Genomic DNA, 22,779 nt, shown 5'->3' on the forward strand with positions numbered 1-22,779 from the left:
TACTCATATGCAAATGAGCACACCACCCACCCACTTCACCTAAAATTCCTATATCCAATGCTGCCCACAAAAATCAGCTTTTAAGTTGGAGTAGAATTTAGTCATTCAGCTAAAACAACAGCCAGCTCTTCAAGCTCTGTATGCAAGGAACTGCCACTGATTTCAGTATATGTTCTGTGCACAGAGACCTTGTGCAATTGGGCCTTATGCATCTCTTTGCACATTTAGAAGTGACTGGAATACAAATGTGGATGTGATTCAATCAACAGGTAAGGAGGCATCCAGAAAAAAAAGGGAAATCATTTTACAATGCAGCCACGCTTTGTAAATGTGAGAGTTGGACAGACCCTTATCCCACTGATAATCAGAAAATAACAATTTGCAAAATCAAAGTATAGTTGGAGGAACCAGCTGCACTTAGATCAATCTAGATCATCTAAATTAACACAAACAATTAGCAGAGGGCAAAAGATAAAGGGGAAAAAAGCAATTTCTTTAGTTAGCATGTTAAAGGTAATCAGAAAGAAACGATAAGGGCAAAGAAAATATTAAACACATACTTTGCATCTCTATGTACAAGAGAAAAGATATTTTCCTAATCAGGAATCTGATTACTGTGAACGGATTATGAAGAATTAGGAAACCAGGTGATAAGATCAGAAATGGTTAATAAAAACATGAGATCCTTAAAACTGATAAAACAGAAAGCCCATATCCAAGTGTGTTGCAGGAAATGGGGAAAGAAATTAGAGACGCTTTAGCAAACCTTTTTATACGTTCAAGAGAAATTCCTAGGAACTGGAAAATGTAAAGAAATGCTATTGCTGGGGAAAAGCAGCCCGGGGCACATTAAGAGCTACAGACTAGTCAGTTTGAAATCCATTGTTGGAAAGTCTTAAGACTCTTTAAGGGATCAAATTGGGGTGATACTTGGAAAAGCCTGGCCCCGGCTTAAACCTTACTAAATTGCTGGAATTCATTGAAATTGCTACTGGCAGGAATCAGATATAGAAAAGTTTTAAATAGAATATTTAGCATTTGTGAAACAAATGTATGTACAGATGACTGGCCTAGAAATTATTTTTGAAAAGGGGCTAATAAGGACAGTACTAGAGGACTGGACAAAAAATAAACATTAGCAAACTTCCGAAAGAAAAAAAGACTTACTAGAAAGTAATTGCCAGAATTGATCTTCCTACTTCAATCCCTGATCAAATCATGCAGCAAATACTGAGAAACAACAACTGAAGGCACCTAGAGAACAATGGAACTATGCACAATTAAACAGTATGAAAATAATCACTTTTTCTATTAGAACGAAAAACACAACTTTACACTTTTCCGCCTGGCAGGGCTGGAAGAGAGAGATTTTTGTGTTCACTTTTTGATCAGAGACTCTCAGATATCACAGCAAGGGATGATTTTATAAAAATGTAGATAGGAAGGCAACTTTTTATTTGAATTACAAAATTATTCAGGGGAAAAGTGGAGGCAATAGATGTAATAATCTGTACACCAGTTAGTTTAAATATGTCTTATTGGGACAGAGAGCGGGGTGCAGAACACACGGGGTTAACCCTAGCTTCCTTTCCTCCCTGCACACCTGTGAAGGGAAGGACTAGAAGAAGGGCTGTTGGAGAGGCAGGAAAAAGAACATGCTTCAGGGAACGCAGGGTTCATCCCTGGTTGGGGAAAAATTTGTTAAATTGCTCTTTGAGCTTACATGATCTTATTTGGCTTGTAGTTATACAGATTCTGTCCTGCTGATTACACCTGACTGTTGCTGTGTTCTGCTCAGGCACCCCAATAACTTACCCTCAATATCCTATTTTCAATATTAATTCACATAAAAACAGATGAACACTGTCCCATGGACTGAAAACTGAAAACTGGACTAAACACAGGAAGAAATAAAACAGGCAGCAGAATAAATATGTGCTTTGAACAATATGTTAAAACAGTAACTTAATGATTATCTCACAGTGGCCATACGTAGGCTAAGCTGCAATCAATGTAAGTTACTTTTTTTTATTAGCAAGAAATGCTTTGGAACAATAAAGATATTGCAATTAGTGTTCTAAATTGCATCTGTATTTAATCAATCTACTGTAAGAGCTGTGTAGAAAAACAAACTAAGAGCTACTAGTGGAAAGAGTGCTGGCTCCTAGACTGTATTTCTTAAGTAAAGCAAGTGTTACTATATGATTCTTCAGTACATATTAGTATAGATTTTTCGGGGGGACATCTAATGCGTTGCTACAGAGATCATTATTAGGGGCTGGGTTTATTTAAAATCTTTTCAATAACTCCAAAAAGGAACAACAAGAAATAGACATTTTTAAAAATGGAGAAGTCTTAAACCACGGTGAGAACAAGGACATAACACAAATGGACATATGGACATCAAAGAAAAGGACAGGGAATAAAATGGAAACACCATGGAAAAATGAACTCCAATAAGTCAGGGAAGAAATATTCTAAGTCCTAAATATGAAAAAGAAGACACATACTTAGAGAGCAGCTATACTGAAAGAGACCCAGGGACTGTAATTTAGATATGAGCTTGCAATAGAGAAGCCACCAAGGCCAATGTGTTTTTGAGCTATCTACAGGGGTGCCATGTCATAGAGCAGGCTCCATCTCAAATACTGTGTTCAGTTCTGGGCACTTTAATACCAGAGAGATGTTGAAAAATTAGAGGAAACGCCGATAACAACAACTAAAGTGTTAAGGAGCTAGTATGAGAACTAAAATGTTGGCTAAGTGTTGACTAAAGCTGAATATGATGACCTACAGGAATCTAAAGTGTTGAAATAACTCAGAGGAAGAGAAATTGTTTGAGGTGACTAAAGAGGCATAAGCAGAAGTAATAGGAAATGAGCAACAGAAAATTTAGGCAGGACAGTGGAAAACATTTCCTAACTGTGAAATCAATATGGTGGAAGCTCCATTTAAAGGTGCCTGAGCTGGATAAAGCACTCAAGAATACACTGAAATAAACAATATTTAGCACTAATAGAAAATTATATTAATAAATTTCCTGTAAAACACCAATCCTCACAACACTCCTGTGGAGTAGACAAGAATTTGTATCGCCATATTCTAAATGGGAAGAATTGTGGTAGTGAGGTAAAGTGACTTGTTAAAGACTGCACAGAAACTCAGTGGTGGTGGGATTAGAGTTTGGGAATTCTTGTTTGGCTGCAAGCCCCAATACTCTCTCTAGCAATCTTACGTTGGAAGAGGAAAGGACAATATGATCGAATATGTCTTATTCTGTCTATAATTTCTATGGTGAGGCCACAAGGTGGCTGGCCCTTTTAAAGGAAGATAGGTCTCAGCCCACCTGTGATGCAGCTGATTTACCTCCCCAAGTGGAAAGAAGGAATTAAATGATGACAGTCCTGTGACTGAACCGGCTGCGGGGAAGAGTATAGAAAAACAGAGGCCGGTGGACAGCCAAAAGGGGGACTGCAGAGTGAAGATGCAGGAAGAGAGAGTCTTCTGCAGCCATCCCTGAGGAAGTGAGTCGTGGCTGAGAAGAAAGCCCAGCTTGGAAGTTTAATTGTCCTTTCAGAGATAGCAAAAAGGCTTGTGACTTCTCCAGCGGCTCAGTGAGCAGTAAGAGAGAGAACCTCAGGGAGGAGGGGCTGTGCCCAGTTTACAGCTGGGGTGGAAGACTTTGTGTTTATTTTTAAACTTTATGCTAATAAACCAGACACCAGAAAAGGCTGTTAGTGGAGTCATGAATGTCCCTTGTGTATATCTGGAGTCCTAGGAGGGAAATTGAGGCAGGGCACTGCAGACCTAAATCTGACCAGAATGGATGCTTGGGTAGTGACCATCCTTCTAAGGGTGATACGAGATGCAGGAATTCAATGAGGAATGGTCCTATTAGACAATATTAGACTTATGAATGCAACCAGTTGTTCTCCATTTCCTCTGAGGGTAAGACAAGAAGTAATTGTCTTATAGGTTTGCAACAAGGGAGATTCAGGTCAGCTAATAGGCAAACCTATCTAACTATAAAGATAGCCAAGCACCATAACAGGCTACCGAGGGAGGTTGTGGAATCCCTGCCCTCGGATGTTTTTAAGAACAGTTAGACAAACATCTGTCAGGGATGGTCTAGGTTTACTTAATCCTGCTTTAGCACAGGTGGAGGGGTGGACAAAGGGGTGTAGATGAGATGACCTCTTGAAGTCCCTTCCAGCTGTACATTTCTATAATTCAGGGTAATCGGATACTAATGCCAACATTCCCCCATACCAGCCTGCAACTAATGAAAATTTTATACAAAGCTTTCATATTCTTTGAGTCATTTGAAACAGCCAGTGAGAATCCACAGGAATAATTTGCTTACCCATAACAATTCCAAGCATTATCACAAAAGCCATTACTTAGGCCTGGTCTATAGAAAGATTTTGCACCAATATAACTATTCTGGTTAGTGGTGTGATTTTTTACTGATACAACCTGTAGGGTGGATTTATATCGATAAAAATGTATGGAAATAAGCTATACTGATATAAGCACCTTTATACTGATATAACTGCATTCCCCCCTGACGGTGGAGGGTTTACCACTTTAACTATACTGATATAGTGGAAGTGGAACAATTTACTGTGTGTAGATAACTGTTTAGTCTATTACTTAATATTACAATTGGAGAAGCTGCTTCGCAAAGCACCCAAGACATGCACCAGTAGCCTATCAACAAACGTCCTTCATGGCTTGTTGGAGCTAGTGTTTTTTTTAGCTGAATCCTAAATGCATTGTCCTGCATGTTCTATTATGAACTACAGAGTTTACAAATCCTGGAGTCTGATCCAGCACTCCTCTTAATGGAAACTCCAACTGGCTAATTTTACCTGAGAAAGGAGCTCAGACCTACTCTCCTTTCCACCCACGTGGCAAGTAATGGAATGACTCCTCATATAACCCTTCAGAAAGCCTTCCCAAAGGGGAGTGTGGGTGCATGTGGTGGGGCAGGGAAAGGAGGAGAAGGGAGGGTTCTAGTAGATTCCTCAGAAAATGAGCCCATGGAACCCAGTAACAAGAAATAATTTTAACCAATGGCTTAGTGCCATCCAGCTGTAGGTGGAAGAAACACAGGAACATTGGGCCCAGGCATGATCAGAAGATGCTGACCAATAGGAGGGTGAGTGCAGAGCTGTGGGGTAGTCAGATTTGGTAAGAATCTCATCCTGATTTGAAATTACTTGCAGCAGGTGAAATAGAAGATGCCTCACAGGAGTTGGGTAGCAACCTGAGGTGACAAATGGAAGTTGAATCCAAACTAGCTTGTCTTTGTTGGAAGTGCTTATTAAAATCATGCACAGATGACTGATTTGGGAAATGTTAGGAGAAAATGTCTTTAATACAATGTGTTTAAGAATGGGAGTAAATTTCTCAAATTGAAAAAGAGAAGGCCCTAAACCAAAAACCCCACCAACAAACCAGGCAACTCATGGGCTCATCCCCCACCCTCCCCAATAATTACCAATCTGCTCACCACCATCCCTCCCCGCTTTTCAAAAGCCTGCAAAAAAGGAGTTGTTAATGTGCCTTGAAGATCATCTCAGTCTGGCTGTTTCAGACCAAGGCTGGGGATGGTTGGAATTCCAAAAGACATGAGGCCACTGCAGACAATGCCCAGCAAGCAGCCCCTTCTTTTTTACATCAGTGGGACTCCAAATTGTGCACCTCTGTCTATTTCCACTGTGGCATCAGGGCAGGGAGAGGCAGGCTACCAAAGTCCACCACAAAGATCTATCCAGGGTAGTAAACTGCTTCATCAATCCTGAGTACTTACAGGCTGCATCAGAACTGAGCACCAAGATCTGTTAAGAACTATAATCCTATTTCATTGAGAAGATCATGCACATTTAGGAAGCTCTCTCAACCAATATGGATCCATTCTACCTATTCTCACCAATCCGCAGCCCAACTGCGTTCCCACTCAGCAAGAAGTTCTGGACACCCTATAGGAATCTCAACCCAAGATTTATTAATCCAACTCATGCCATTCTTGGCTTGTGAAAGAGTCATGAAAACCTTGTGCCAATCCTGACTGGAACAGCCAGTGCATCATTCAGAGAAGGATTCTTTCCTTCTCCTTCGAACCCAACCTGCATACATGGGTTCTAGCCAGCTCCTGCCCAGTGTCAAACCTCCCATTCTTGAGCTAACGTGTAGAATAGGTAGCCAAAGACTAACTCCATACTCATCCAATTGAAGCTAACATTGTACACCTGGCACAACCTGGATTCAGGCCAGGACATGGAAATGAAACCGCACTGCTGGATGATCTCCTCCTGTCAATGGATAGAGGATAGAGATATATTCCACATTCCTGGACTTCTCTGCAGCATTTGACACCTGACCATGAGATTCTGCTGTCCTGACTGAGAGAGGTGACATGGGTCCAGGGTAATGTACTAAAATGGTTTGAATCTTTCCTGGAGGCATACACCCAACAAGTAGTGATGGAAAACTGCACCTCCACCACTACATCTCTCATCCGTAGAGTCCCACAAGGATACGTTTTCTTTCCTGTCCTTTTCAGCATCTACATGCAACCACTATGTGAACTGGTCATATGATATGGACTCAAATGCCAGCGATATGCAGATGATACACATCTGTATCTGTATGCACGCCATATACAGTCACATCTCTACCACTAAAATGACCTAATGCTTAGACGAGATCAGCTCATGGATGAAGATCAGCTGGTTAAAGCTGAACCTGAGCAATAGAGATGATGCTAGTGGGCAGAGGAAAGCATTTTTAAGAGTTTGCAGCCATGATGCAGTCTCCTTTGATGGAAGGTGTAGCTCCACAATTGGTCAATTCAGTCCATGGTTTTAGGAGTACTCTTCGATTCCTCACAGATGCTAAGTTCTCACATAGCAGCATCCATGGTTGGCTTGGAGGAGACTCTGTCTCATCCTGGTGGACGATGACCTGGCCTCAGTTATTCATGCCTTTGGCACTTCTCTGCTGGACTACAGCAATCAGATGAAGCCTTCAGCAATTAGGAAATTCCAGCTTGTGCACTACACTGCAGCACATCTCAGCAACACAGGCTACAGTGAGGACACCAAACCTGTTCTCCGCTCTCTACACTGACTTCCCAGAGAATTATGGATCACATTCAAGGTCTTGGTCCTTACCTCCAACATGCTGTATGGCCTGGGCCCAGGATATCTAGAAGCTGTTCTAAAGCTCCAGAATGAAAACTATGTTTGACAGCTATGCTCCGCTGGCACAGTGGAATTCTCCATAATAAGGGTAAAGCGCATCTGTGTGAGACACAGAAGTTTCTTAGGAGTCAGTCCAAGACTGTGGAATAAACTCTTCGAGGAACTAAGGACCGTCACAAACCTCACCACCTTCCACTCCAAGTTCAAGGCACATTTATTTGATCTAATGTCATAATTGTAACATAAATACATAGCAACAAAACAACCCTAAAACCCTTTCAAAAGTAGACAGTCCAGAGAACACATTTCTCTCCTGGGAGAGGATGAGAAAACACACACGTGACAAACGTGTAGTCACTTAATAGTTACTGCAATACTGCAAAGCATTCACATGCTAAGTGATGAGTGCGGTATAAGAATCTATATTGAATGGAACAGAACATGTAAAACTTCCCCCAGAAACCCACAGTTAGATCATGGGACCCAATCAGTGCAAAATATAGCTTGTGGTTAAATAATCTGGAAAAGCACTGGAATGTGGTCTGATGTTTCCTGTAGCATAACAGCTAGAAATGCCAAAAGAGAAGGGCACTTAAAGTTAATAAAAGTCTAACATGCTTATTACAATTCTTGGAAAACTCCACTATCTGGATTCATACCATGGAAAGAACATTTGAGTTCCCTGACTAGGCTTGCCTACCCTAGTAGACTATCCTGATAGTAGTAATCTTGTTTTCGTGATTAAACATTTTTTTAAAATCACCTGGAGCTTGAAATGTTGTTTTTAGAAAAGTCACAGTGATAGTAGTAATCTTGTTTTCGTGATTAAACATTTTTTTAAAATCACCTGGAGCCTGAAATGTTTTTTTTAGAAAAGTCACAGTGATAGATAATGCTTTAGTTTGCTCACAAAATGCACATGAAGCAATGGAATCTATGTGAAGTCAAAGGCTACTTACACCACTTATATTAATTATTTGTACTGATACTATGGGTTTTGATACGGAATCCGAATTTTCAGGTGTTTGTAACTCTCCTAGGCCATTCTCCTGCTCTTCTTATTTCCACCTCCAAACATCCAAATGATGCAGCTTTTATCCACAGCCTTCAGTCTCTTGGATGTCAATAACTATGCAGCAGCATTGTCAGATCTGGAATCATTTGAAGGAAACTTCAGCCCTGTATTTGACCCCATGCTTCTATTTACTCCCCACACTAATTAGGTCAGGTGGAGGAAAGGCCAATAAGACAGATATGGACTATTTGCATAGCTGGAAGCAGTTTCTGTCTGAGTAAGTGGAGTGGATTGAATTGAGGTGGATTGTGGGTCAAGAGGTTGTTTGAGTTTCACATTGATGGATGCATTTTCCACTCCTATATTTTTGCTATATAGGTCTCCAGTGCTCTACTATTGACTGCTGAACTGTGAACTAAGTGACTGTTTATTGAGGATGGTTTCTCTGTATCATTAGTGTGAGTGGAGACCACATTTGAAGTTACTGGGTCCTGTGCACATTAAGTATTGGAAATGTGGCCTTTTTGAAAGGCTTGTCTTTAATAGAAGCAGCAAAGAATCCTGTGGCACCTTATAGACTAACAGACGTTTTACAGCATGAGCTTTCGTGGGTGAATACCCACTTCTTCAGATGCAAGAAATACCCACTTCTTGCATCTGAAGAAGTGGGTATTCACCCACGAAAGCTCATGCTGTAAAACGTCTGTTAGTCTATAAGGTGCCACAGGATTCTTTGCTGCTTCTACAGAACCAGACTAACACGGCTACCCCTCTGATACTTGTCTTTAATAGAATCATTAGTTCACTAGGCGCTGAAGCCTCCTTTAATCTAATGGTTAATTTTGGGGTAAAAATTACATGATCTTTAGATGTCTCAGCATGGACTTATAGCTCTGTTCCCTAACTCTTAGCCCTTGCACCCCAAGGACAAGTAGTCTTTGGCTAATATTCCACTATTATCATCAAGTATGGGATTATCCTGTAGAACATCTTGTTTATCCAGCTTTGTTCAAAATGAAATGATTACCTCGACACTTGGATGTGCTATTTAATTTTCCACCGATTGTTTTAAGGTGTTGGACTCAGTTTTCCTTGATTAAGAGATCAGTTTGTTTATCTGATATTATTCAGATTAAATTACTGCCTTCTAATGTTATTGCACCTGAAAAACCTGCTTCAGTTGCTGCTCATTTTCTTAACCATTTCACTGCTGCTGATGTCAAGTGTGTATTTTCTGTTAAACTAAATGCACACACCAAACATACAGGTGCGTTGATCCATGTTGCATGTGTATGTTTCTTATTTATTATGACTGTTACTCTCGAACTTCTGATCAATGAAATAAGTGGTATTTCAGTGCCTGCTCCTCCTAGAAACTAAGAGGTGCATTATTTACAGCAATAAACCTATGTTAAACCGGTCTGCGAAGCTTATGCATTAGAAACCACAGACATACTTTTCAGCCCAAGATAAAGTTAGATGTTACCAGTGATAGCTCATCTGTGGACTTTAGCCAAACAGAAGTTGCCAAAGCAAAAGGTGAATAAAGTGTCCTAGAAATTATAGAACCTCAGGCTGAAATTGTGAACAAACAGCATCACTTGCCCCATAACCTCAGCCATACAGAACACAATGCCATCCACAGCCTCAGAAAAAACTCTGACATTATAATCAAAAGGGGCTGATAAAGGAGGTGCTGTAGTCATAATGAACAGGTCGGATTATGAACAAGAGGCTGCCAGGCAACTCTCCAACACCACATTCTACAGGCCACTATCCTCTGATCTCACTGAGGATTACCAAAAGAAACACCACCATCTGCTCAAGAAACTCCCAGCTACAGCACAGGAACAAATCTACACGGCCACACCCCCAGGGCCCCGACCAGAGGTATTCTATCTGCTGCCCAAGATCCATAAACCTGGAAACTCTGGACACCCCATCATCTCAGGCATTGGCACTCTTACAGCAGGATTATTTGACTATTTGGACTCTCTCCTCAGACCCTATGCTACCAGCACTCCCAACTATCTTCGAGACACCACCGACTTTCTGAGGAAACTACAATGCGTTAATGATCTTCCTGAAAACACCATCTTGGCCACCATGGATGTAAAAGCACTTTACATCAATATTCCACATGAGGATGGACTACAGGCTGTCAGGAACAGTATCCCTGATGAGGCCACAGCACGCCTGGTGGCTGAGCTTTGTGACTTTGTCCTCTCCCACAATCATTTCAGATTTGGGGACAACTTATACCTTCAAGTCAGTGGCATTGCTGTGGGTACCCACATGGCCCCATAGTATGCCAACATTTTTATGGCTGACTTAGAACAACGCTTCCTCAGCTCTCGTCCCCTAGCGCCCCTCCTCTACTTGCGCTACATTGATGACATCTTCATCATATGGACCCACAGAAAGGAGGCCCTTGAAGAATTAAACCTGGATTTCAACAATTTCCACCCCACCATCAACCTCAGCCTGGACCAGTCCACACAAAAGATCCACTTCCTGGACACTACAGTGCAAATAAGTGATGGTCACATAAACACCACTCTATACTGGAAACCTACTGACCGCTATACTTACCTACATGCCTCCAGCTTCCATCCAGGACACATCAGACAATCCATTGTCTACAGCCAAGCCCTAAGATACAACCAAATTTGCTCCAATCCCTCAGACAGAGACAAACACCTACAAGATCTTTATCAAGCATTCTTAAAACTACAATACCCACCTGGGGAAGTGAGAAAACAGATTGACAGAGTGAGACAGGTACTCAGAAATCACCTACTACAGGCCCAACAAGGAAAATAACAGAACACCACTGGCCATCATGTACAGCCTCCAGCTAAAATCTCTTCAGCACATTATCAATTATCTACAACCTATCCTGGAAAATGATCCCTCACTCTCAGACCTTGGGAGGCAGGCCAGTCCTCGCTAACAGACAACCCCCCCAACCTGAAGCAAATACTCCCCAGCAACTACACACCACACTTAGACTCATAGACTTTAAGGTCAGAAGGGACCATTATGATCATCTAATCTGACCTCCTGCACAATGCAGGCCACAGAATCTCACCCATCCACTTCTATAACAAACCCCTAACCTCACTTCAGAAACACCAACCCAGGAACCAATCCCTGTAGCAAACCTCGTTGCCTACTCTGTCCCCATATCTACTCTAGTGACACCATCAGAGGACCCAACCACATCAGCCACACCATCAAGGGCTCATTCACCTGCACATCTACTAATGTTATATATGCCATCATGGGCCAACAATGTCCCTCTGCCATGTACATTGGCCAAACCGGACAGTCCCTACGTAAAAGAAGAAATGGACACAAATCAGACATCAGGAATGGTAACATACAAAAGCCAGGAGGTGAACACTTCAATCTACCTGGACATTCTATAACAGATTTAAAAGTAACTATTCTTGAACAAAAAAACTTCAGAAACAGACTTCAAAGAGAAACAGCAGAACTAAACTTCATTTGCAAATTTAACGCTATTAATTTGGGCTTGAATAGGGACTGGGAGTGGCTGGCTCATTACAAAAGCAGCTTTGCCTCTCCTGGAATTGACACCTCCTCATCTATTATTGGGAGTGGACTATATCCACCTTGATTGAATTGGCCCTGTCAACACCGGTTCTCCACTTGTGAGGTAACTCCCATCTCTTCATGTGTCATTATATAATGCCTGCATCTGTACCTTCCACTCCATGCATCTGAAGAAGTGAGGTTTTTTACCCACAAAAGCTTATGCCCAAATAAATCTGTTAGTGTTTAAGGTGCCACCGGACTCATTGTTTTTGTGTATACAGACTAACACAATATATGTCAATGTAAACAATATTTGCATAGCATTTATTTCTCTTTAAAGAATCCTTATTTGTGTGATCTACTCACTGCTCAGAATTCTAAGGATTCTGAAGCACCCTTAATTAATTAAGAGTGTTGTGTCTGCAGCTTTCAGAACACTGGGTTTCCTGATTGGCTTAGTTGTCCTCAGAATGGATGGAATGTTCCATTTAGGCCTTTCCAAGAGGAGAGTTCACAGTTAACTCTGCCATAATGATTTGTACTTAGAGCCAGACCACACTGTTTAGTACATTTAGTATTAAAATACAGATCAAAAGATATTTTAAATTAAAAATGCTGTACTGTATTGGGTTTACCCTCTAGGGTAGAAAGCCATTGTCTGATTTAAGATCTAGGTTTTAAAAACCAAAGTTCAGTTCATAGTTACTCCTACTTATAATGCTCAGAAGGCAAGATTTTACTAATCTGGGAATTTTTATATAAATTAATGGAGATACTAATGACAACCACAGATTTTTAAATTATTCTCTAAATACAATAATTAAGGCCTACTAAATCAATAGCATAAAAAGAGGGGATTTTACAGATTGTTATCTGGAGCATAAGGTAGATTTACCAAAAAGAAAAAAATCCCATTCAATACACAGAAAACTGTTTTAGGTAAAATGTAGTTACCCAAATTAGAATACAACCAGGATACCTATCCTAGTGTTTGTAACTCTTGCACAAAATGCCTTGGAAAGTTCAACTGCCACCTGAAGCATCATACAAGCAGAGTCTGGTTTAGCACTGCCCAGAAGCCTTGTCCTCACTACAGAATTCTGGCACTACAAATACCGGCCATGCTTGTAACATGCTGTATGATCAATGTGTTTACAATGGTATACAAGTATTATGATCACTGCAATAGCTTGGCACAAGGCTCACCAATGCTGCAATCCCACACTGGGGCCTTGTCTACACTTGCAAGTTAGAGTGCTTTAAATCAGCCCCAGGTGCCCTAACTCCTGAGGTGTCCGCACTGGCAAGGTATGTAGAATGCCTTGACTCTGCGGCTGGAGCACCCCTGGTAATCCATCTCCATGAGAAGCATAACGCTTGTTGCGCCATGGCTGGAGCTCCATGGCGCCAGTGCGGATGCCTTGGTCTATTAATGCGCTCTGATCAGCTTCCAGAAGTGTCCCACAATGCCTGTTCTAGCCACTCTGGTCATCACTTTGAACTCTATTGCCCTGCCCTCAGGTGACCAACCGTCAGACCCGCCCTTTAAATTATCTGGGAATTCAGAAATTCCCCTTCCTGTTTGCTCAGCAAGGCATAGAGTGCTCTCAGCGCATCTTTCCAGGTGATCATGCCGCCATGCGCCAGACGATCCCAGTATGAAGCAATGGCAAGGTACTGGACCTCATCAGTGTTTGGCGGGAGGAAGCTGTCCAGTCCCAGCTGCTCTCCAGCCATAGGAATTACGATACCTGTGGGCAGATATCAAAGGCCATGATGGAAAGGGGCCATCACCTGGACGCAGTGCAGTGTTAAAGTGAAGGAGCTGTGGAATGCCTACCACAAAGCACAAGAGACAAACCACTGCTCCGGTGCTGCCCCCATGACCTGCCATTTCTACAAAGAGCTGGACGTGATACTTGGGGGGTGACCCCACCTCCACTCCGAAGAGCACCATGGACACTTCAGAGGCCGTAGCAGCACAGAGTTCAATAAGGCAGGAGGAGGAAAGCGGGAGCAAGGGTGCTGAGGAGGAGGGGGGCCCAGAGCCAGAGGATGGCCCGGCATCCATAGATGCATGCAGCCAGGAGCTGTTTTCAAGCCAGGAGGAAGGTAGCCAGTCACAGCGGATCGTCTTGGGGAAGAACAAACAGCAGAGGAGGTACCCAGTAAGTGGCTTTTATTTTGTGATGGTAGTTGTTTGGTGCGGGCTCTTGGGGTGAGGAGGGTTGCAGAAAGAAGGGTTAGGGTGGCGTGCATGCCTAGATGGGACTGTTCATGATTGGTGAATATAAAACAAATGCTGTTTGTGCTCAAATTGCAAGTTTTTCCATGAGCAAAATGGTGACTCTGGTATAAAGATGTCAGGCTAGACTTCCTCATAGTGCGTTACTTTGGTTTTATAGCAGTGTAACTCCATTCATTCAGTTTAAGTAGAGTTACACCAACTTGAAACTGGAGTAACAGTGGTGACTCAAACCCTTGGGCTTTTTGATTGGCTACATGTGTGCTTTGGATGTTCTTGGTGGTTTAGTTTAAAATTTTGGCATATAATAGCTGAGTGCATATGTTTCTTGTTGATATGATGTGTATTTATTACTCATGTCTGAAGTCTCATAATTGCTGTTGTGCAGATTTTTCATTAGCTAAAATTTACTGGTAACATGTTAGATTTTGAATAGAGATGCTTTGTCTTCTGATGATATCACTCCAAAGATAACTTTTTTGGAGACTCTCTCACATGTGACAGAATTACCAACTTAGGATCATTGTTGCAGGGTTCATGCACTATAAAAATTTAGCACTCCATCACTGCCAGTGAGAAATTTGTATACATTTGTAAATAGAATTTTTCTGTGTGCCCATCATGGATATGCTCTGATTTTCCAAGATGGTAAATGAAAGCAAAATTTTAGATTTTGGAATTGGTAAGGTGGCTCCTAACCTATTTTTGGATCAAGGCCCTATAGGGACATGCTACACCTCTGTTTTAACATAGACAAAAACAATGTATTTTTCACTAGCCTCATTCTTGGAGATGCCAAACTGTCTTGGCTGAAATTTCAAAATAAATTCAGCCTGTGGCAGACTTGGGCATGGCAAACTTCAGCCTGAATGGATAAAGTCTGGCAAAGTTATAAGCAACTGAAAACAGGATCTTCTAATGGGAAGTGTCAGGCAACCTTAATAATAGGCGGGGCTGGTAGGTATAATAAAATATTCAGAGTGGCCATCCATATGACAAACTAGACATTTTCTATATGGTAATTTGGTGACCAATACAAAGGCCACCTGCCTCAAACAGAATTAAGTAAATAAATCTAAGCAAACAATTTGACTCTAGTGAACCAGTTTAGTTTGTATAGTTGTTAAGCCTTGTGGGCTGAGCAGGACTGAAAGCCTGCGAACATCCTCTATTAAATCTGAGCCAATCTCCCTGAGGCAAATGTCTTTGTTGACATTTCATCTTTCATTTCAGAACAGCTGCACCATAAGGGTTGTGAGCTAAACTAGGTGTGGCCAGTTGGCAGAAATAACACAAGTGGCTAGGATGGGATCAATAGAACATTTACATTCATATGGAATGATGGAGAAGACTATTAAAAGGGTCTAGGGGAGTAAAGTTTTCCAATACCTAAAACTCTATCTGCAAACTTCCTTTCTTTGGCTTAATCTATACTAGAAAAGGTTTGTCTGCATAGCTATACCAGGAAACCTTCCTAATGTAGACACAGCTTATACTGGCTCCCGGAACAAAATAAACTATACTAGCAAAAGCACTTTTAGCAGCTATAACTGTGTGTATACTATGGCTTTCGCCAGCATAGAAATGTCACCAAAAGTACATCACAAAATGGGATTCTCACAGGCTCTCCTCCTTTCTACTGTATAGGCTCCAGATGGGTGTCACATGGTCCCCAGCCTGGGGTACAGTAGGGATCCCTTGAGAGGCCAGGTATAGAGGTGGTGGCAAAGGGAGGAAGCTGGGTCTGAAGGCCCCTTTATCACAGTCTGTGGTGTTGGCCATGTGTGTGCTATTCCCCTCCATCCAAGGCCTGCGGGGATGTGAAAGGGGAGGGAGGAGGCAGCTGAGTGCTGCAGTCAAAGGCACGGCTGCTGGTGAAGGTTATAGGGAGTCAGGGGCAATGTTCCCTGTGGCATGCTGCTCTCCTGGCTTCACTGGAGAGGCGAGGCTGCCTGTCCCTGGAGCAGGCAATTCCCGTCCCACCTGATTCCTTTCCAGCCAGGAGGACAGGGGGCTGAGGTGACCCCACCAGAATGGGCTGTGAGGGGGACACTTTGTGCTGCCACAGAGCCAGCTGAACTACCCATGGGAAACTTGATTGGGGGGCGGGGGGAGGCGGCAGCAGGAGACACAGCCCTTTCCTTTTGGCCTCTGTTTTTTCTCTGACTGGCTTGCTACCTGAAGCCTGCTGGGCACCAGCCACTGCAGACGCCTCCGAGAGGGAAGTAGAGCTGAGATGGCCATCTCCCCAAAAGGCAAACGCAGCTCTGGGAAATAGCTGGGACACGTCATTGAGCAGAACTGTCAGTTAGAAATCTGAACTCAAGTCTGGGATTTCCCTCCAAAAAGCGCTGCAGTAGGCAGCGCTGCCTGAGCCACTGGCCAGGTAGAGAAAATGTATTCCCCTGCACCCAGTGACTGACAGGTCTGGCTCTGCTCCCATGCTGCAGGCAGGCTGCAGTACCCATTGAAACGGCACTATGGATCTTAGCATGAAGAAATTAGAGACTCAATCTCCCTTTTTACAACCACTTAATATATAGTTATACAATTATTATTTATGTAAAAGCAGCAAAGGGTCCTGTGGCACCTTATAGACTAACAGACGTTTTGGAGCATGAACTTTCGTGGGTGAATACCCACTTCGTTGGATGCAAGAAGTCTTGCATCCGAAGAAGTGGGTATTCACCCACGAAAGCTCATGCTGCAAAAACATCTGTTAGTCTATAAGGTGCCACAGGATTCTTTGCTGCTTCTAATATCTAATTTGTGTCCATTTATCCTTTTCCGTAAAGACTGTCCAGTTTGGCTGATGTACATAGCAGAGGGGCATTGCTGGCATATGATGGCGTATATTACATTGGTGGATGTGTAGGTGAATGAACCGGTGATGGTGTGGCTGATCTGGTTAGGTCCTGTGTTGGTATCGTTGGTGTAGATATGTGGGCAGAGTTGGCATCGAGGTTTGTTGAATGGATTGGTTCCTGAGTTAGAGTTTCTATGGTGCGGTGTGCAGTTACTGGTGAGAATATGCTTCAGGTTGGCAGGTTGTCTGTGGGCGAGGACTGGCCTGCCACCCAAGACCTGTGAAAGTGATCATTGTCCAGGATGGGTTGTAGATCCCTGATGATGCGTTGGAAGGGTTTTAGCTGGGGACTGTATGTGATGGCCAGTAGAGTCCTGTTGGTTTCTTTCTTGGGTTTGTCTTGCAGTAGGAGGCTTCTGGGTACACGTCTGGCTCTGTTGATCTGTTTCCTTATTTCCTCGTGCAGGTATTGTAGTTTTGAGAATGCTTGGTGGAGATTTTCTAGGTGTTGGTCTCTGTCTGAGGGGTTAGAGCAGATGCGGTTGTACCTCAGTGCTTGGCTGTAGACAATGGATCGTGTGGTGTGCCCGGGATGGAAGCTGGAGGCATGAAGGTAGGCATAGCGGTCGGTAAGTTTTCAGTATAGGGTGGTGTTAATGTGAACATCACTTATTTGCACCGTGGTGTCTAGGAAGTGGACCTCCTGTGTAGATTGGTCCAGGCTGAGACTGATGGTGGGGTGGAAGCTGTTGAAATCGTGGTGGAATTTTTCCAGAGTCTCCTTCCCATGGGTCCAGTTGATGAAGATGTCATCAATGTAGCGTAGGTAGAAAAGGGGCGTGAGTGGACGAGAGCTGAGGAAGCGTTGTTCCAGGTCAGCCATAAAAATGTTGGCATATTCTGGGGCCATGCGGGTGCCCATAGCGGTGCCACTGATCTGGAGGTATATATTGTCATCAAATTTGAAATAGTTGTGTGTGAGGATAAAGGCACAGAGCTCAGCAACCAGTTGTGCTGTGGCATCATCAGGGATACTGTTCCTGACAGCTTGTATTCCATCTGTGTGTGTGTGTGGGGGGGGGATGTTTGTGTAGAGAGCCTCTACATCCATGGTGGCTAGGATGGTGTTTTCTGGAAGGTCACCAATGCATTGTAGTTTCCTCAGGAAATCAGTGGTGTCACGGAGATAGCTGGGAGTGCTGGTGGCATAGGGTCTGAGTAGAGAGTCCACATATCCAGACAGTCCTTCAGTGAGCGTGCCAATGCCCGAGATGATGGGGCGTCCAGGATTTCCGGGTTTGTGGATCTTGGATAGTAGATAGAATAACCCTGGTCGGGGCTCTAAGGGTATGTTGATTTGTTCCGGTGTTAGTGCAGGGAGTGCCCTGAGTAGATGGTGTAGTTTCTTAGTGTATTCCTCAGTGGGATCTGAGGGAAGTGGCCTGTAGAATTTGGTATTGGAGAGTTGTCTGGCGGCCTCCTTTTGGTAGTCAGACCTGTTCATGATGACAACAGCACCTCCTTTATCAGCCTCTTTGATTATAATGTCAGGATGGTTTCTGAGGCTGTGGATGGCATTGCGTTCTGCACAACTTAGGTTATGAGGCAAGCGATGTTGTTTTTCCACAATTTCTGCCTGTGCACGTCGGCGGAAGCATTCTATGTATAGGTCCAGACTGTCATTTCAACCCTCAGGGGGAGTCCATGTGGAGTTTTTTTTTTTGTGTGATATAAATAAATTATTTATATCACAATAGGAAACCCAGTTAAAGATCAGGTCCCCATTGTGCTAGGTTCTGTACAGAAAAGTATCAAAGAACACAGTCCCTTCCCCCCAGAACTCTCTGTCTAGGTCTGTAGCCTGTGGGTTGGACTATAGGTTCAAAGTTAGCTTTTAAGTATAAGATATAGGTATAAGGCAGTAATGCAAGAAGCCTACAGGCCCAAACTGAAAGACATTAGCTTAAGCATTTAGCATAATGAAGTTAGGCCTATTAACCCTTAGCATAAGGAAGTTGACCAACAGTGACCCTTAGTCACAAGATGGCATGAGATAGAATTTTGCAATACAAATTCTGCTGAAATTTTGCATAAAATGCTGACAGGTAACTGCAAAGAGTCACTTGGTGTCAGTTTGGGTATTTTAGGATAGGAATATCAGCAGATGCTTAACAGCAGGATTGCTATAGTAACCAAAGGATATTCTAATGAGTTTGTGATAATTAATATACTGACTTACAGAATAGGGACACCCCAGTATTACTAGTGTAAGGAAGTGAGTTATGGGCAAAGAGGGTTGAACCCTCTTATGACTATTCATAGGAGCCATCAGATCCTACAATAGAGCTAACCACAGCCTAGACCATCAAAACATCAACCACTGGAATTGTTTGGCATGCCATAGGATGGGACCACTGTGGATCACCACCTATCTCCCTACTAGGTCTCCACAGGGATAGTGTGAGTATGAATATGATATGAAGCTGGACATAATGTTAATAGTGCACTATTGTCACATTCTTGTTTGGATTGGAACATTTGTGTGTTTACCAACCATGTTAATAAAAATACTAAAAAGCCAAAACTTTTTTCGTAAGTGTGTGTTGCAACTGTGGACATGGGGTTTTCAATTTAATTGTATTTCTAGTAACTCTGGGCCTTACCTTGGAACTGGAACCTGTCAAACCTCAGAGTGTTAATTTATCAATTTGTCTTAAATAATGAATACACAATCAATAGATCAGGCAACAGGTGTCAGACAGGATGCAGATAGACCTTAACTTGCCTGATAATCTTCTTAGTGGTGTGATAATATTGTAATAAAGCGGGTCTCGATAGCATATAGGTCACTGTAGCATGTACCCGTCTTTTGCACAGCATGGACATATGGTTAATTACTCTGTCAGACTAGCTTTCTGATTTCCAGAAGGTAAGTAGATGGATAAAGGGACAGAGGTTTAGAGGATAATACTAAATCCAGAGGCCTGGACTTCCCGCTGTGCTCCTCTCCAGGTTTATGGTGATATAACTATTGGAATGGATGGAGATAGACTGGTGTAAAACTGAAATAGAGTGAATCAGGGCCATGGTGTTCTTCCATTGGAGTGCTATGACCATGCAGGATCCTGTGTTTGACTGGATCATGCTCTACGAGGACAGTGTGAAACTGATCTCTAGCTGGAATTAGGAAGATCTGAACTCTTTGGTACAGTATTGCACAATTAGGTGCAATCTTCAGGTTTAACAATTTTCTTTAAAGCTTTTGGCTGCTGTCAGGGAGAGGATACAACAGCAGATGAACCACTGGTTTGTTCTAGCATGGCCACTGATGTGTTCTCATAATAATCCACTGGCTCTACATTCTTCTCCAGGGATGAGTTTGGTGCTGGTAGCCATTGCGTGCCTGATTTCTGCATTTACCTCATTGCTGCAGACAATGCATCCCTGGGAACTCTTATGAAGTATGACAATACCAAGAACGGCCCTCCCTTGGTAGAGTCCCAGTGCATAAGGTTTCCCACCTTTTTGCCCATCCCATGATGGGAAGTGTCACCGTTACCCCGAAGCAGAGCCAGCTGACGACTATACACACTGTTCTCACAGACCATGATCCATTCAAGCACAGTATGGACTCTGAACTGAAAGCCCTGGTGTGTATAGCATAATAAACCTCCACAATGGATCCCTGTTCTAGGGAACAGGATACTCTTCTGAAGCTCTGTAGGTATAGACCACTTTTTCTACATACTCTAGGAAGAGGTGAAGAACTAGAGAAAGTACATGAGTAAGCTATGTCCCAAGCACGAGAGTGATTGCGTGCTATGGGTGCAGAGCTTGATGAGCAAAGAAGCTCTGTATCAATATGCTAATGTTTTAAACAAAGGATGTTACCTATTGAAAGTACAACTGCACATCTCCTGGTTCTTGGTGAACCAAGATCCCCGTCACGGAACAGGCACTTGGCAACTACAGAATTATGTCCTCAGACCTTCATTGAACATGTTGCTACCGTTCTTCCTCTCTACCTGATTGCTATGTGTATATAATATGATTTACAGTTCCCTTCCCCAGAGGCATTACATAGGAGTCAAAATGTCTGGGAAAAACAGTCTAAGGCTAGAAAAAATTACTGAACACCCAATGCATATTTCATTAACTTTTCATCGTCTCAAACCCTTCCAAGTAGTCTGCACATATAGATAATAAAAAATCCAAACCCTGACTTCACCTTTTTATGAGTTGAGATTTTATAACTGATCACGAAGAAACAATCAAATTTTAAAGCACTTATAAAATTAAATCATCCACAAATCTTTGTTTGAGCCAAGGAAACCTGAAATGTAATGAGAATAAAATATTTTCCTTTCTCACCATGAGACTAAGATGTTGATTCTTTCTTGCTCAAACAGAGAAGAAATATAAAACTACTTCTATCCAAACATTATTTTGTCTGTCTCACTTTCCTAAGTGGAGCTGATACATCATTCTTGGTGTTCTATTCAGATAATGTCAAACAAAAATGAAGCACAGCTCACAGATTTCAAATGCAATAACACTGGGAAAGATCTTTGTGTAATAAAACAATTGGCTCTGGTTTTCTTCAACAACATCAAAAATTTACCAGCTTTGTTATGCCATTTAATTTAAAACAGTACACACAACTGTCAACATCGTGACTATGACTTTTAGCAAAAGAGCATAAGAGAGCATTCATCTCCATAAAGGACATGGCTCATCCAAAACACCCTCAGAGCCCACTGAGTTTTATAATCAGTTATCCTCGTCCCTTGGAAATCATGATTTTGCTAAGCCATATAAATTAACTCTTTAGTGCCAAGTTTGAAAGGGGTTCTTTCCCAAGCAGATATTGTGTAGTTCTGTGTACGGTAGCAAGAGAGAGTCCTCTTTTTGTAGATGTTTTAAATGAGCAACAGAGCCAAATCATGATATTTCAGAGAGAAATAGCTAACTGCATAATTAGTGAATGTATGCTGAAAATGAAGCAGTAGATGCCAGGAGAAAAGAGCACAAGAGGAAAATTAGTCAGGCTGCAGAAACCACACACAAATGGGTTTCTTTTATTCCTGTTCAATATAATTAGAAAAAAGATCCTGATACTCTAATATATCCTGTTAGCACAACCCCTCAGCTAAGATGGAATCCCACTGACTCCAGTGGACTAGGTATAGATTGTAAAATCAGGGGCTTTAACAGTAAAATTCTTGTTCTGATTATATGGTATCTGATTATGTATATGAGCCTGGGTAGATTGGAGAAGGATGGAAAATAATATGTAAGGTCCAAAGTCCTGATCCTGCAACTCTTACTCATGCAAGCTGTCTTTAGTCACATAAGTAGTCTCGCAGAAGTCAATTGACTCCTTATGTGAGAGGTTCTAAGACTAGGTCCTAGTTTGATAGGTTCCTGTACTGCTAGTATCCCACTATATTTCACAGAAAATATGGCCACAGGCCACACCAGGTATTAGGCTTAATACAAAACTTCAGTTTCAGTGATGATTTCGAGTTTATGCAGGACCATAGCAACAAGAGTTGCTTTCTGTATATGCTTTTGTGAGGGGGTGTCACAGTTTTAGAGCAACTGCACCTTTAAACCCCCGCCCCCTGTGATCTGCTCAAGGAATGTCGGCTCAGATCTCAGTCCTTCTGGGCAAGGACCTTTATCCCTCTTCCTGTGAGCAGAGATGTTGGGAGACAGCGCTCTGCTCTTTACTGTGGTTATCCCCAGCAGGTGTGACACATATCCAGACCTCTGCTCTCTAGTTTCTCTCCAAGAACAATGTGTTTTTTACCGGGACCATACAGCTCTTCCAAAGCAGAGTATATTTATTTAAGGACAAAAGCATAAAGAGAAAAACAACAATAAATGGATCTATGCATACATATATACTAAATGTATCAGAAGGCACCACCCATCAGTTTTA

The sequence above is a fragment of the Mauremys mutica genome, chromosome 2 (genome assembly GCF_020497125.1).
Source record: "Mauremys mutica isolate MM-2020 ecotype Southern chromosome 2, ASM2049712v1, whole genome shotgun sequence".
Taxonomy (NCBI): Eukaryota; Metazoa; Chordata; order Testudines; family Geoemydidae; genus Mauremys; species Mauremys mutica.